Source organism: Sapajus apella, unplaced genomic scaffold (assembly GCF_009761245.1).
Source record: "Sapajus apella isolate SASKATOON/1434 unplaced genomic scaffold, GSC_monkey_1.0 scaffold116, whole genome shotgun sequence".
In the NCBI taxonomy this organism is placed as follows: domain Eukaryota; kingdom Metazoa; phylum Chordata; class Mammalia; order Primates; family Cebidae; genus Sapajus; species Sapajus apella.
In genome coordinates this window covers 1182780-1197907 of record NW_022437056.1, presented here as the reverse complement: position 1 = coordinate 1197907, position 15128 = coordinate 1182780, and positions in this window count along the sequence as shown.

The following is a 15128-nucleotide window of genomic DNA, read 5'->3' as shown; positions in this document are numbered from 1 at the left end:
TGTGTTTTCTCTCCGTGTCCACAAGGGGGCGTAGTTTTAAGGGCTGGAACTTCCTAGCACCATGCCCCCCTCCCTTCTCTCTCCCTCTGGGGAATTTAATGGTTTATGTTTGAATTTCACAGGCGCAGGAAGAAACTAAGAGTCAATCACTTCAGCAGAAGTTCTAAGGAACTCCTTTCATTGGCCAGGGGTCTTAGGTGGGGGTTCCTCCCAGATTAAAAGTCCCCTTCTTCCACACCCCTTTGGACTCCATGTTTGAGTCCCCTTGCATGAATACTGTCTATTCCCTTCCACTCAGTGTGGAAGCTGCTTTTCTCTCCTGGATTCCATCTTTCTGGATTCTCTGACTCAGTGTGAGAGTTAGCTGTTTCTCTCTCCTCCTCCTGTTTTTCTCTCTTTTTAAATAAATCACTTTCTACAAACACTTTCAGTCCGGCATTTACTGTGGTCCGCCCTCTCAGAGGGCAGGAGACCAAGAACATGGAGAAACATCCTTTCAGGGGAGCTGAGGGCATCCTGAACCCCTGAGCCCCGATATTACAAAAACAAATGCAATAACTATTTCCTGACCAAACCTGTTATTCAATATTGATATGATTTGGGGAATAGTTTCAGATTTCACACTGATGAGGTTTCATCGTGTTGGCCAGGCTGCTCTCTAACTCTTGACCTTGTGATCTGCCTGCCTTGGCCTCCCAAATTGCTGGGATTACAGGCATGAGCCACCATGCCTGGCTGGTGTATTAAACAGCAATAGGTAGCAAATACACAAAGTCATCTTCCAATATAAATATTATGTTACTTCTCCACTTGACAGCATTTAATGATTTAGAATTGAGTGTAAAATAAAGACAAAACCCAATCCCGAACCCACCTTACAAGGGATTAATAACCCTTGGGTATATAAGGAGCTCAGGGGAAACAAAATCAATAGAAAAAAAAACTCTAATAATCTGATTTAAAGAGACAATAGATCAGAATGGACATTTCTCAAAAGAAGACATACAAATAGCAAATGAGTATATGAAAAGTTGCTCAACATCACTGATCATCAGAGAAATGCAAATTAAAACTGCAATGAGCTATCATCCCACCCCAGTTAAAATGGTTTATATCAAAAAGTCAGGCAATAACTAATGCTAATGAGGATGTAGAGAAAAGGGAACACTGATACACTGTTGGCGGGGATGTAAATTAGTGCAACCACTATGGAGAATGGTTTGGAGGGTCTCAAAAAACTAAAAAGAGAGCTACTTTATGACACAGTAATTCTACGGCTGGGTATATACCCAAAAGAAAGCAAATCAGTATATCAGAGAAATATCTACATTTCTATATTTATTGCAACACTATTCACGATAGCCAAGATTTGGAAGCAATCTAAGTGTCCATTAACAGGTGAATGGACAAAGAAAATGTGGTGCGTATACACAATAGAATATTATACAGCCATGAAAAAGAATAGAATCCTGTTATTTGCAATAGCATGGGTAGAACTGGAGATCATTATTTTAACTAAAATTAGCCAGACACAGAAAGACAAATTTTGCATACTCCCAGTCATTTATGGGTGCTAAAAATTAAAACAATCGAGTTTATGGAAATAGAGAGTAGAATGATGGTTACCAAAGGCTGGGGAGGGTAGTGGGCTGGAGGGGATGCACAGGAATAATTAATGGGCACAAAAATACAGTTAGAATGAATAAGATGTAGTACTTGGTAGTACAACAGAGTGACAATGGTAAACAATAATTTATTGTATATTTTAAAATTGCTACAAGAGGCCAGGCATGGTGGCTTATGCCTGTAATCCCAGCACTTTGAGAGGCCAATCCAGGATGATCACCTGAGGTCAGGAGTTCAAGACCAGCCTGACCAACATGGTGAAACACTGTCTGTACTAAAAATACAGAAATTAGCAGGGCTTGATGGCACATGCCTGTAGTCCCAGCTACTGAGGCTGGAGAATCACTTGAACTGGTGGCGGTGGGGGGGGGGGGGGGGGATGTTGCAGTGAGCTGAGATTGCACCACTGCACTCCAGCCCAGGAGACAGAGTTACACTCTATCTCAAAAAAAAAAAAAAGAAGAAGAAGGAAAAAAAAGGAAAAGAGCATAATTGAATTCTTTGTAAAACAAAGAAAGGATAAATGCTTAAGGTGAGGGGTATTCCATTTACCCTGATGTGATTATTACACATTGCATAACTGTATCAGAACATCTCATGTACCCCATAAATATGCATACCTACTATGTTCCCACAAAAAATTTAAAGCATTTTTAAACCACTAATCTTGGCCAGATGTAGTGTACAAACGTGTAATTCCAGTGCTTTTTGAGGTCAGGATGGGAGGATCACTTGAGTCCTGGAGTTTGAGACCCACCTAGGCAACACAGCAAGACTCCCATCTCTAATAACAATGAAAAGAAATTAGCCAGGCCTGGTGGGGTTTGTGCCTATAGTCCCAGCTACTTGAGAGGCTGAGATGACAAAATTCCTTGAACCCAGGAGAGAGGAGAGGTTGAGACTGCAGTGAGCTATGATTGCCCCACTGCACTCCAGCCTGGGTGACAGAGTGAGACCATGTCTCTTTAAAAAACAAATCAATCCTAGCATGATCTGACCCTGCCTGCCACCTCTATTCTTTTCCTCTTTCTCATTGTGCATTGGACATCTGCGCTTCTTTTCTGTTCCTGTAAATGTCAAACAGTTTCCCTCTTCAGGACCATTATACATGCTCTTCCCTCTCCAAAACGGACTTCCCCACACCTCCTGCCACAGCTGGATTTTTCTCATGTTTCAGACCTCAGCTCACACATCACCTCTGCAGAGAATTTCTCCCTCATCCTGTGAAGACGGACGCATCCTCTGCGTTGCTTCGTCCTGCCTGTTCTCTTGAAGCAGACATCACACTCAAAAATCAGCTTCTTATTTATTGAATTGCTTATCTGCATGTTCTCCCAAAGTCACACCAAATCAGAACAGAGGCTTCCTACAGCAGGAGTCTCATCTTGTTCGTTCTCAGAACCTAATCTAGTAATTGCACATAGCAGGCATGCAATAAATGTCATTAGAATTAATAAGTATTAAGGGGCCAGTCACGGTGGCTCTCTTCTGTAATCTCAGTGCTTTGGGAGGTTGAAGCCAGCACAGGAGTTTGAAACCAGTCTGGTCAACATGGTGAAACCCCATCTCTGCTAAAAATACAAAAATTAGCTGGGTGTGGAGGTGCACACTTGTAATCCCAGCTACTCAGGAGGCTGAGGCAGGAGAACTGCTTGAACTGGGGAGATGGAGATTTCAGTGAGCCAGAGGTTGCAGTGAGCCAAGATTGTTCCATTACACTCCAGCCTGGACAACAGACTGAGGCTCCACCTCAAAAAAAATAAATAAATAAGATATGAATAAGCATCAAGGAAGGGAGATTTTCTGATTTGCCACCTTTTCATGGAAATCCTACTTAACATTGACATTTTCTTTTTGATGGTATTTCTATAATAGGAAATTGAAACTGAGCTAATTAAAAAAAAAAATGAGGCTGGGCATGGTGATTCATGTCTGTAATCCCAGCACTTTGGAAGGCTGAAGGGGGGGAATCACGTGAGGCTAGGAGTTTAAGATGAGCCTGGGCAACATACTGAGACCCCCTTCTCAGCAAAAATAACTTTTAATTAACCAGGTATGCCTGTTGCAGTGGCTTACACCTGTAATCCCAGCACTTTGGGAGCCTGTGGTGGGTAGATCACCTCAGGTCAGGAGTTTGAGACCAGCCTGTACAACATAGCAAAACCCCATCTCTACTAAAAATATAAAAAATAGCCAAATGTGGTGGCAAATGCCTGTAATCCCAGCTACTCAGGAAGCTGAGGCAGAAGAATCACTTGAATCCAGGAGTCAGAGTTTGCAGTGAGCCAAGATCAGGCCATTGCACTCCAGCCTGGACAAGAGTACAACTCCATCTTCAAAAAAAATTATCCACATGTGGTGGCACATGTCTGTAGTCCCAGGTCCTCAGGAGGCTCAAGTAGAAGGAGTACTTGAGCCCAGGAGATAGAGGATGCAGTGAGCCTTGATTTCACACTGCACTCCAATGAGAGACCCTCTGTGGTAAGAGAGGCTCTTCTCTTTCTACCTCGTAAGTTACTTCATATCTTTGGTACCCAATTTCTCATGTTTAAAATTAGGGAGCCAGGTACCATTGCTCACACCAGTAATCCCAGCACTTTGGGAGGCCGAGGCGGGTGGATCACGAGGTCAAGAGATCGAGACCATCCTGGCCAACATGGTGAAACCCCGTCTCTACTAAAAACACAAAAATTAGCTGGGCATGGTGGTGGGTGCCTGTAATCCCAGCTACTCGGGAGGCTGAGGCGAGAGAATTGCTTGAACCTGGAAGGCAGAGGTTGTGGTGAGCCAAGATTGCACCACTGCACTGCAGCCTGGGCAACAGAGCAAGACTCCATCTCAATAAATCAATAATAAATAAACAAATGAAATTAAATTAAATTGGGAAGTAAAACCTCATGTCCCCTAGGATCCTTTTCTCTTAGTCATTCTATCAGTTAATTAAAGAGATTTGTTTTCTCATGCATACATCCAAAAATGTACTCAAGGTAGGTTTTCCATGTTTCCTGGTATCTTGCTATTTTCCCACATGATGTGGGAGTATTTGGAGGAGAAGCCCTTCCTTGCTTCCTTTATTTTCTTTTTAGAGATGAAATCTCTCCCTGTCACCCAGGCTGGAGTGCAGTGGTACAATCCTGGATCCCTGCAACCTCAAACTCCTGGCCTCAAGTCATCCTCCAATTCCAGCCTCTGGAGTTCCTGCGACAACAGGCACACACCACCATGCCCAGCCTGCTGCCTAGGCTGGTCTCAAATTCCTTGCCTCAAATGATCCTTCTGCCTCAGCCTCCCAAAGTGCTGGCTTTACAGGTGTGAGACATGGTGCCTGGCCCTTCATTGCTTTTTAATACCCTTAATTACCTTCTTTAGAATCGCTTTAGAACTACAATGTTTTTTGTCTTTTGAGGCTAGAATTGAAGCTGATTTCCATAAATAGTCACTTTGAGTCAAGTCTTTTGAATAAAGTGAGTGGCCAGAGATGATGACACAATTTTGGCTTAAACAGTTTCTGAGAGAGCATGCTGTGAACTCTAAAATGTGTGTGCCAGTCACCAGGCCACACTTCACTCTTCTTGCCAAACTCAGATTTGCAAATGAAAATTATTTATTTTATTATTATTATTTGTTTTAGATGGAGTCTCACCCTGTCACACAGGCTGGAGTGCAGTGGCATGATCTCAACTCACTGCAACCTCCACCTCCAGGTTCAAGTGATTCTCCTGCCTCAGCATCCCAAGTAGCTGGGATTACAGGCATGTACCACCATTCCTGGCTAATTTTTGTACTTTTTTTTTTCTTTTTGAGATGGACTCTCACTCTATCACCCAGGCTGGAGTGCATTGGTTCGATCTCAGCTCAGTACAATCTCCACCTCCCCATTTCAAGTGATTCTCCCTGCTTCACTCTCCCAAGTGGCTGGAGTACAGGTGCCCACCAGCATACCTGGCTAACTGTATTTTCAGTAGAGACAGGGTTTCACCCTGTGGGCTGGGCTGGTCTCTAACTCCTAATCTCAAGTGATCTGCCTGCCTTGGCCTCCCAAAGTGCTGGGATTACAGGCATGAGCTACCACTCCCGACCTAATTCTTGTACCTTTAGTAGATACAGGGTTTCACCATGTTAGGCTGGTTTCAACACCTGACCTCAGGTGATCCACCCACTTCAGCCTCCCAAAGTACTGAGATTACAGGCATGAGCCACTGTACCTGGCCAGTTTTTTCTAATATCAAATGAATCACCAGGGTCTTCCCTTTCTTTTGATTCATTTATTTTCTTGGTTCTGAAATTTTTTTTTTAAATATGGAATGCTTTATGAATTTGTGTGTCATCCTTTCACAAGGAGCACTGGTTCTGTGTGGCAGAGGTTGCGGTGAGCCGAGATCACGCCATTGCACTCCAGCCTGGGTAACAAGAGTGAAACTCCATCTCAAAAAAAAAAAAAAAAAAAAAGAATAAAGATAATAGCTATAGCATTTATTGAGCACTAACTATGTACCCACCACTTGATCCTCGTCAAACCCTCTGAGGCATGGACCACTTTGCCATCCCCATTTTATGGAGAAGATGCTGAGGCAAAGAGGGGTTAAGTACCTTGCTAGGCATGAGCAGCTATTAATGGGGTAAAGCTGGGGTCCCAAACCACTCTTGTTTCCAACACAACACTGCATGTCTGGACTCCAGACCAATTTCTCTGATGCTCAACATTGCCTGCATTAAATGCACTTTTGTGAAATCTATTATTTTTATTTATTTTTTGAGATGGAGTCTCACTCTGTGATGCAATCTCAGCTCGCTGCAACCTCCGCCTCCTTGGTTCAAGCAATTCTCCTGCCTCAGCCTCCCGAATAGCTGCGATTACAGCTGGCCATCATGACGCCTGGCTAATTTTTGTATTTTTAGTAGAGACGGTGTTTCACCATGTCGGCCAAGCTGATCCTGAACTCCAGACCTCAGGTGATCTGCCTGCCTTGGCCTCCCAAAATGTTTGGATTACAGGCATGAGCCACCACACCTGGCCAAAATATATTTCTTATATAAAAGGGAAAGTTTTCATTGTGCTGTGTTCTACTCATGGCTAAAAGTTTCCTAAAGTGGGCTTTGTTCATTTTTCTTCTTCTTCCTCTTCTCTAGAGCAACTAGAAAGAAAGAGCATTGTTCTTAACCCAAAGAAGCCTCTTCTAAAAATTTCTATGTCAGTGAAACTAATTAAATCAGAAAATATCACCAACTAAATAAATAAAACAAGATAAAACTTTTTGCCGATTAATTTTGAATAATTTATTCCTGGGCCCCTCTGACTCATTGAGGAATTGCAAGATACTGGAAAGTCTCTAATTAGACAGTTTTAGAATAAATAGAATTATAAACATTTATAGGATTTAGATTTGAAGACAACTGCTTTTAACATACAGCCCCACCAGGAAGTTAGCATCTTGGTGGGAGCTATTTATTATATGTTTTTAGTTTGAACAGAGAACATGCACACTGATGATCTCAAAAGTGTTCTTATCCTCGTGTAGTGAAGGAAACGTATGCAAGGCAAGGTGAATGTGGTATGCAGGGAGACCAAGGCACAGCTGGTGTTTGGCTTCGCTATTGGCTGCATTGTGGACCGTGGGCAAATGAACTCACACTTTGTGAATGGCCCTTAGAGAGGAAATCCTAAAAAGATCCCAGGACTTGCAGCAGTCACATAGGAGATGGAGTCTTCAAGGGAACAGAGTGCAGGAGAACACAGAGACACTTAGGTTAGCAAAAGAAAATGAAACATGAGGCTGGGCACAGTGCTGCATACCTGTCATCTCAACACTTTGGGAGGCTAAGGCAGAAGGATCACTAGAGACCAGGAAGTTGAGGCTGACCTGAGCGACACAGTGAGACCCCCATGTCTACAAAAAATAAGAAGAAACCAATTGGACCAGGAGCAGTGGTTCATGCCTGTAATCCCAGCACTTTGGGAGGCTGAGGCAGGCAGATCATGAGATTAGGAGTCTGAAACCAGACTGACCAACATGATGAAACCTTGTCTCTATTAAAAATACAAAAGATTAGCCCAGCATAGTGGCAGGCATCTGTAATCCCAGATACCACAGAGGCTGAGGCAGGAGAATATCTTGAACCCAGGAAGGGAGGTTGCAGTGAGCCAAAATTGTGCCATTGCACTCCATCCTGGGCAAAAGGGCAATACTCTGTCTCAAAAAGAAAGAAAGAAAGAAAAGAAACCAATCAGGTATGGTGGCATGCGCCTGTGGTTTCAGTTACTCAGGAGGCTGAGGTGGGAGAACTGCGTGAGCCTAGGGAGGTGAGACCCTTTCAAAGAGAAAAAGGAGGAGGAGGAAGAGGAAGAAAAAGGAGAAGCAGCAGAAGGAGGAGGAAGAGGAGGAAGAAGAGAAGGAGGAAGAGGAGGAGAAAGAAGTAGAAGAAGGAGAAGGAAGAGGAGGAGGAAGAAGAGGAAGAAGAAATAGAAGAAAAAGAAGAATCTGGCAGAGCACAGTGGCTCATGCCTGTAATCCTAGCACTTTGGGATGCTGAGGTGGGTGGATCACTTAAGGTCAGAAGTTCAAGACCAGCGGACCAAGATTGTAAAACCCTGTCTGTACTAAAAGTACAAAAATTAGCTGGGCATGGGTGGCAGGTATCTGTAATCCCAGATACTCAGGAGGCCAAAGCAGGAGAATCGCTTGAACCTGGGAGACAGAGGTTGCAGTGAGCTGAAATTGCGCTACTGCACTACAGTCTGGGCGACAGAGTGAGACTCCATCTCAAAAAAAAAAAAAAAAAGAAAGTAGAAAGAAGAAGAAATAGAAGAAGAAATGGTTTCTGAGTGGCCATGAAGAGTAGGAAGGAAACCCAACTTACCTCTTGCTAGGTCTATGGGGAAATCATTGATTAAGGCAGAGAAGGTCATCTGAGAGAGACTAGGTTTGGTGAGTAAGATTCTAAAAGCTAGAAGGAAAGGAAGATATTGAAGTTACTCTTGAGTAATATATAACCCGAAAACTTTGGGAGCTTAAAATATGAATCTATTTTTTTTTTCATGGTCTGGGAGTTGACTGGGTTCAGGTAGGCGATTTTCACTCGGGGTCTCTCATGCTGTTGCAGTGGCTGGGGCTGGAGTCATCGCAAAGCCTTCTTCGGTCTCATGTCTGGCAAGTGATGCTGGCTGTCATCTGAAACCTGTGCTGGGCCTGTTGATTGGAAGAACAAAATGTGGCCTCTCCCTGTGATCTGGGCTTCCTCACAGCATGGCGACTGGGTTAAAGAGCAAGCATCCCAGGAAGACCATGGACAAATGGTGTCACCTTTTATGACCTACCTTGAATCACTTCTGCCAGTCACAGACCTTCTCGAATTCAAGGGGGAGGAGCGCAGACCCGACCTCATCTTGGAGCAATGTTAAAGTCATGTTTGAAGAAGCACATGCTATTATTATTGTTGTTGTTATTATTGTTTTTAAGAGGGGCTGGGTGCGGTATCTCACGCCTGTCCTCTCAGCACTTTGGGAGTCCATGGCAGGCAGGATCACCTGAGGTCAGGAATTCAAGACCAGCCTGACCAACATGGAGAAGCCTCATCTCTACTAAAACTACAAAATTAGCTGAGCTTGGTGGGGCATGCCTGTAATCCCAGCTACTCTGGTGGTTTTGGTGAGCTGAGATCGTGGCATTGCTCTCCAACATGGGTAACAAACAACAACGAAACAGAGGGAGTCTTGCTGTCACCCAGGCTGGAGTGCAGTGGTACAATCTTGACTCACTGCGACTTCTGCCTCCCAGGTTCAAGTGATTTTCCTCCTCAGCTTCCTCAGTAGCTGGGATTACAGGCACCTGCCACCACACCCGGCTAATTTTTGTAATTTTAGTATAGATGGGGTTTCATTATGTTGGCCAGACTGATCTCAAACTCCTGACCTCAGGTGATCTGCCCACCTAGGCCCCCCAAAGTGCTGGGATTGTAGGCATGACAGCATACACTATTAGTAAAAACTCAGAAAACAGCCAGATGTGGTGGGTCACACCTGTAACCCTGCACCTTGGGGGGCTGAAGTGGGTAGATCACTTGAGGTCTGGACTTTGAGACCAGCCTGGGCAACATAATGAGACTGCCCCCATTTCTATAAAAATCAAAAATTAAAAGTCAGAAAACAACAGATATTGGTGAGGATGCAGAGAAAAGGAAATTCTTATACACTGTTGGTGGGAATGTAAATTAGTACAACCATTACTGAAAATATTATGGAGACTTCTCACAGAACTAAAAATAGAACTGCCATTCAACCAGCAATCTCACTGCTGGGTATCTACCCAAAGGGAAAGAAATCAATGTAACAAAATTACCTGTACTCATGTGTTTATCACAGCACTATTCATAGTAGCAAAGATATGGGATCAACCTAAGTGTCCATCAGAGGATGACTGGATAAAGAAAATGTGGTACATATACACCGTGAAACATACTCAGCCACAAAAAGAATGAAATCGTGGCTTTTCCAGCAGTGCGGATAGAACTGGAGGCCATTATCCTCAGTGAAATAACTCAGAAACGAAGTCAAATACTGACGTTCCCATGTGTGGGAGTTTAAAAATAGGCACACAGGAGGAAAAATAGACACTGAAGACTCCAAAAGAGGGGAGGAGGGTGAAGAGTGAATATTCTCCCACTGAATACAATGTTCACTATTTGGTCATGGCTACACTCGAAGGCCAGACCTCAGAACTCCACAATAAGAAAACCTGCACCCATACCTTCTAAATACATCAAACTTTTTGGGGGTTTATTTATTTAAAAATTCAACTGACCAGGTGCGGTGGCTCACGCCTGTAATCCCAACACTTTGGGAGGCCAAGGCAGGTGTATCGACTGAGGTTGGGAATTGGAGACCAGCCTGACAATATGGCAAAACCTTGTCTCTACTAAAAATACAAAAATTAGCCGGCCTGTGGTGGCATGCACCTGTAATCTCAGCTACTTGGGAGGCTGAGACAGGAGAATCGCTTGAACCGGGAGGCGGAGGTTGCAGTGAGACGCTATCAGGCCACTGCACACCAGCCTGGCTGAGAGTGAGACTCCATCTTTGGGGAAAAAAATTCAACTTTTGGCTGAGCACAGTGGCTCATGCCTGTAATCCCAGCACTTTGGGAGGCTGAGGCCGGCAGATCACTTGAGGTGAGGAGTTTGAGACCAGCCTGGCCAACAGGGTGAAACCCTGTTTCCACTAAAAATACAAAAATTAGCCAAGTATTGTGGTGCACACCTGTAATCCCAGCTACTCTGGAGACTAAGGCAGGAGAATCACTAGAACCCAGGAGGTGGAAGTTGCAGTGAGCTGAGATTATATCACTTCAGCCTGGGTGACAGAGCAAGATTCTGTCTGACCTCAAAAAAAAAAAAAACAAATCAACTTTTTAAAATTTTTGAGACAGGGTCTCACTCTGTCACCCAGGCTGGAGTGCAGTGGTATGATCATGGCTCACTGTAGCCTTGACTTCCCTGGCTCAAGCAATCGTCACCTCAGCCTGCTGAGTACCTGGGACTACAGGTACACACCACCACGCCTGGCTAAATTTTTTTTTTTTTTTTTGAGATAAAGTTTCACTCTTCTTACCAAGGCTGCAGTATAATGGCTCGATCTTGGCTCACCAAAACCTCCACCTCCCAGGTTCAAGCGATTCTCCTGCCTCAGCTTTCTGAGTAGTTGGGATGACAGGCATATGCCACCATGCCTGGCTAAATTTTTGTATTTTTTGTAGAGACAGGATGTGGCCACATTGTTCAGGCTGGTCTGGAACACCTGAGCTCAAGTGATCCACCCACCTCAGCCTCCCAAAGTGCTGGGATTACAGGTGTGAGCCATTGCACAGGCTCTCAACTTTTGTGTTAGATACAGGGGGTACATGTGCAGTTTTGGTACAAGGGTATTTTGCACCCAGGAAGTGAGCATAGATTTCAACCCACACCCCTTCTTCTCCCTCCTCCATCTAGTAGTCCACAGTGTCTACTCTTTCCTATTTAAAATATTTAAAAATTAGGCCAGGCATGGTGGCTCACATCTGTAATCCCAGCACTTTGGGAGGCTAAGGCAGGCAGGTCATCTGAGGTCTGGAGTTCAAGACCAGCCTGACCAACATGGAGAAACCCCGTCTCTACTAAAAGTACAAAATTAGCCATGTGTGGTGGCAAGCACCTGTAATCCCAGCTACTCAGGAGGCTGAGACAGGACAATCACTTAAACCTGGGAGACAGAGGTTGCGGTGAGCAGAGATCACACCATTGCATTCCAGCCTGGGTGACAAAGTGAGACTCTAGTCTCAAAAAAATTTTTTTAAAAGAAATAATTAAATATTTAAAAATGAAGAACACACGGCATATCAGAACTTGTCGCAGCCACCTTGGAAAATATAATCTGCTGCAGAAGGCAGGTAGAAAGAATGTTAGAGTTTAAGATTTCAGAAATCTAGCCATCCAAAAGAACACGAAAGTCATTCATGTGGCAGCTTAAGGGGAGTGGAAGCAAAGGTCATGAGAGCTTAGGAAGATGTGGGATGGTGAGTCAGGTGAACTACATACTCATCCACGTGGATGATGACATCCTCAGGAAAGCAGAAGGACTGCAGAGAACAGATGACAAAATACGATGTCATTCGTTATTATTTTTTAGAGACGGGGTGTTTCTCTGTCGTCCAGGCTGGAGTGCAGTGGCTTGATCATAGCTCACTGTAGCCTTGAACTCCTGGGCTCAAGCAATCCTTCTGCCCCAGCTTCCTGAATAGCTAGGGCTACGTGTGTGCCACCATGCCTGGCTAATTTTGTATTTTTATTTTTTGTAGAGATACGGTCTTGCTATGTTTCCCAGGATGGTTTGTAACTTCTGGCCTCAAGCGATCCTCCCACATTGGCCTCCCAAAGCACTGGGATTGCAGGCATGAGCCACTGTGCTCCACCACAAAACAGTCTTTTTTTTTTTAGATAGAGTTTCATTCTCGTTGCCCGGGCTGAAGTGCAATGGTACAATCTCAGCTCACCAAAACCTCCGCCTCCTGGGTTCAAGTGATTCTCCTACCTCAGCCCCTTGAGTAGCTGGGATTACAGGCATATGCCACCACTCCCAGCAAATTTTACATTTTTAATAGAGATGGGTTTTCTCCATGTTGGTGAGGCTGGTCTCAAACTCCAGACCCCAGGCGATCTCCCACCTTGGCCTCCCAAAGTGCTGGGATTACAGGCATTAGCCACCATGCCCAGCCTACAGAACACTTTTTTAAAACTTTTCGGGAAGATCCAAGATGGCCGTCTAGGAACAGCTCGCGGTTGCAGCTCCCAGAGAAAGCGCAGAGGGTGAGTGGACGCTGCATTTTTATTGCCCACGGACCAGGAGATTCCCAGGCAGAGGAGCCCCACGGGTCGCCAGTGGGCTGTTGTGGCCGGCGCGGTTCCTTTGGTCCGAGCGGCTGTTTTGCCCCGCGCCGCTGCTTTTTTGGCGCCCGAGCCGGCGGTTCTCCATACAAAATACACTGGTCCAGGTGCCCTTTTGGCTGGCGATTGGAGACCCGGGAAGTCGCCCATTCATCTGATTAAAGAGGGGACTGAACAGGGAGCCAGGCCAGGAGATTCCTGGGAAAAAAAAAAAAAAAAAACCTTCATCTTTTTTTTTTCTGGAGGGGTGAAATAATCTCTATGATGAGGACTTCCTCTTTTGGGGGAGGAAAAGATATTTGCTGTGGGCCTATTATTTGTGCAAAGATCCTAATAGCTAACACTTTTTGACTGTCCATTCATTCATTCAAAGTATATATACTGGGGCCAGGCATGGTGGCTCACGCCTATGATCCCAGCACTTTGAGAGGCCGAGGCAGGTGGATCACTTGAGATCAGGGGTTCGAGACCAGCCTGGCCAACACGGTGAAACCCTGCTTCTACTAAAAAATTAACCAAGTATGGTGGCTACTTGAGAAACTGAGGCAGGAGAATTGCTTGAACCTGGGAGGCAGGGTTGCAGTGAGCAGAGATCACACCACTGCACTCCAGCCTGGGTAACTGAGTGAGACTTTGTCCCAAAAACAAGCAAACAAACAAACGAAAATACCCACAATGAGAGCCCTCTATGGAGTCATCAAAAATCCTAAAGCTGAAAGCACTAACAATGCAAAAGATTGGGAGAATGTGGTGTAACAGAGACTCATGCAGCTCTAATGGGAGTTTACATCGGTACGCCCACTTTGGAAAACTGTTTGGTAGTGTGGTGGTGGTGGTGGGAACACACTCAGATCTCCTTATTTTATTTATTTTATTTTCTTAAAGACAGTCTTCCTCCCCCACCCAGGCTGGAGTGCAGTGGTGCCATCTCTGCTCCTTGCAACCTCTCCCTCCTGGCCTCAAGCAATTCAACTGCCTCGGCCTCCCAAGTAGCTCAGACCACTATGCCTGGCTAGTTTTGTATTTTTAGTACAGATAGGGTTTCACTGTGTTATCCAGGGCAGTCTCAAACTTCTGACCTCAAGTGATCTGCCCACCTCAGCCTCTCAAAGTGGTGGAATTACAGATGCACACCTGTAAGAGAGCATACTAGCTGGGCGCAGTGGCTCACACCTGTAATCCCAGCACTTTAGATGGCTGAGGTGGGCAGAGCACACGGTCAGGAGATCGATACCATCCTGGCCAACATGGTGAAACATTGTCTCTTATTAAAATACAAAAGTTAGCTGGGCATGGTGGCACATGCCTGTAGTTCCAGCTACTGGGGAGATTAAGGCAGGGGAATCACTTGAACCCAGGAGACGGACGTTGCAGCGAGCCGAGATCATGCCGCTGCACACTAGCCTTGGTGACAGAGAGAGACTTTGTCTCAAAAAAAAAAAAAAAAAAAGGGAGGGAGAGCCTACTGCAAAAGGTCTGTCTGGCCAAGATACTCCGTCTGCTACACACTTGGGCCCACCACAGGCTTCATGCTGAGACATTCTTTTCCCAGGCTGTGCCAGCCAATGACTCTGCATGCCAGGAATTCCAGATTCAGGCCATTCCTGCCTCACGAACAGCTCCTACGTGGACAGTCTGCTCTGGGCTCTCTGCAGAGCCCTCAAACAGTTGTCAGACTTGCATTGTGGTCAGTACGCTCTCCATGAATACTCGTTTTTTTTATTTTATTTTTAATTCTTTTTAGATAGGATTTGGAGTACAATGGCTCAATCATGGCTTATTGTAGCCTCCACCTCCTGGGCTCAAGCAATCCTCCCACCTCAGCCTCCCCAGTAGCTAGGACTACAGATGCATACCACTATGCCCGGCTAATAATTTTATTTTTTTGTAGAGACAGACAGGGTCTCACCATATTGCCCAGGCTGGTCTTGAACTGCTGGCCTCAAGTGATCCCCCTGCCTTGGCTTCTCAAAGTTCTGGGATTATGGGCATGAGCCACTGTGTCCATTCATGCCTTTAAATAAAAAAAATTTTTGGTTTTTTAATTTTTATTATTATTATTTTTGAGATGGAGTCTCGCTCATTCTGTC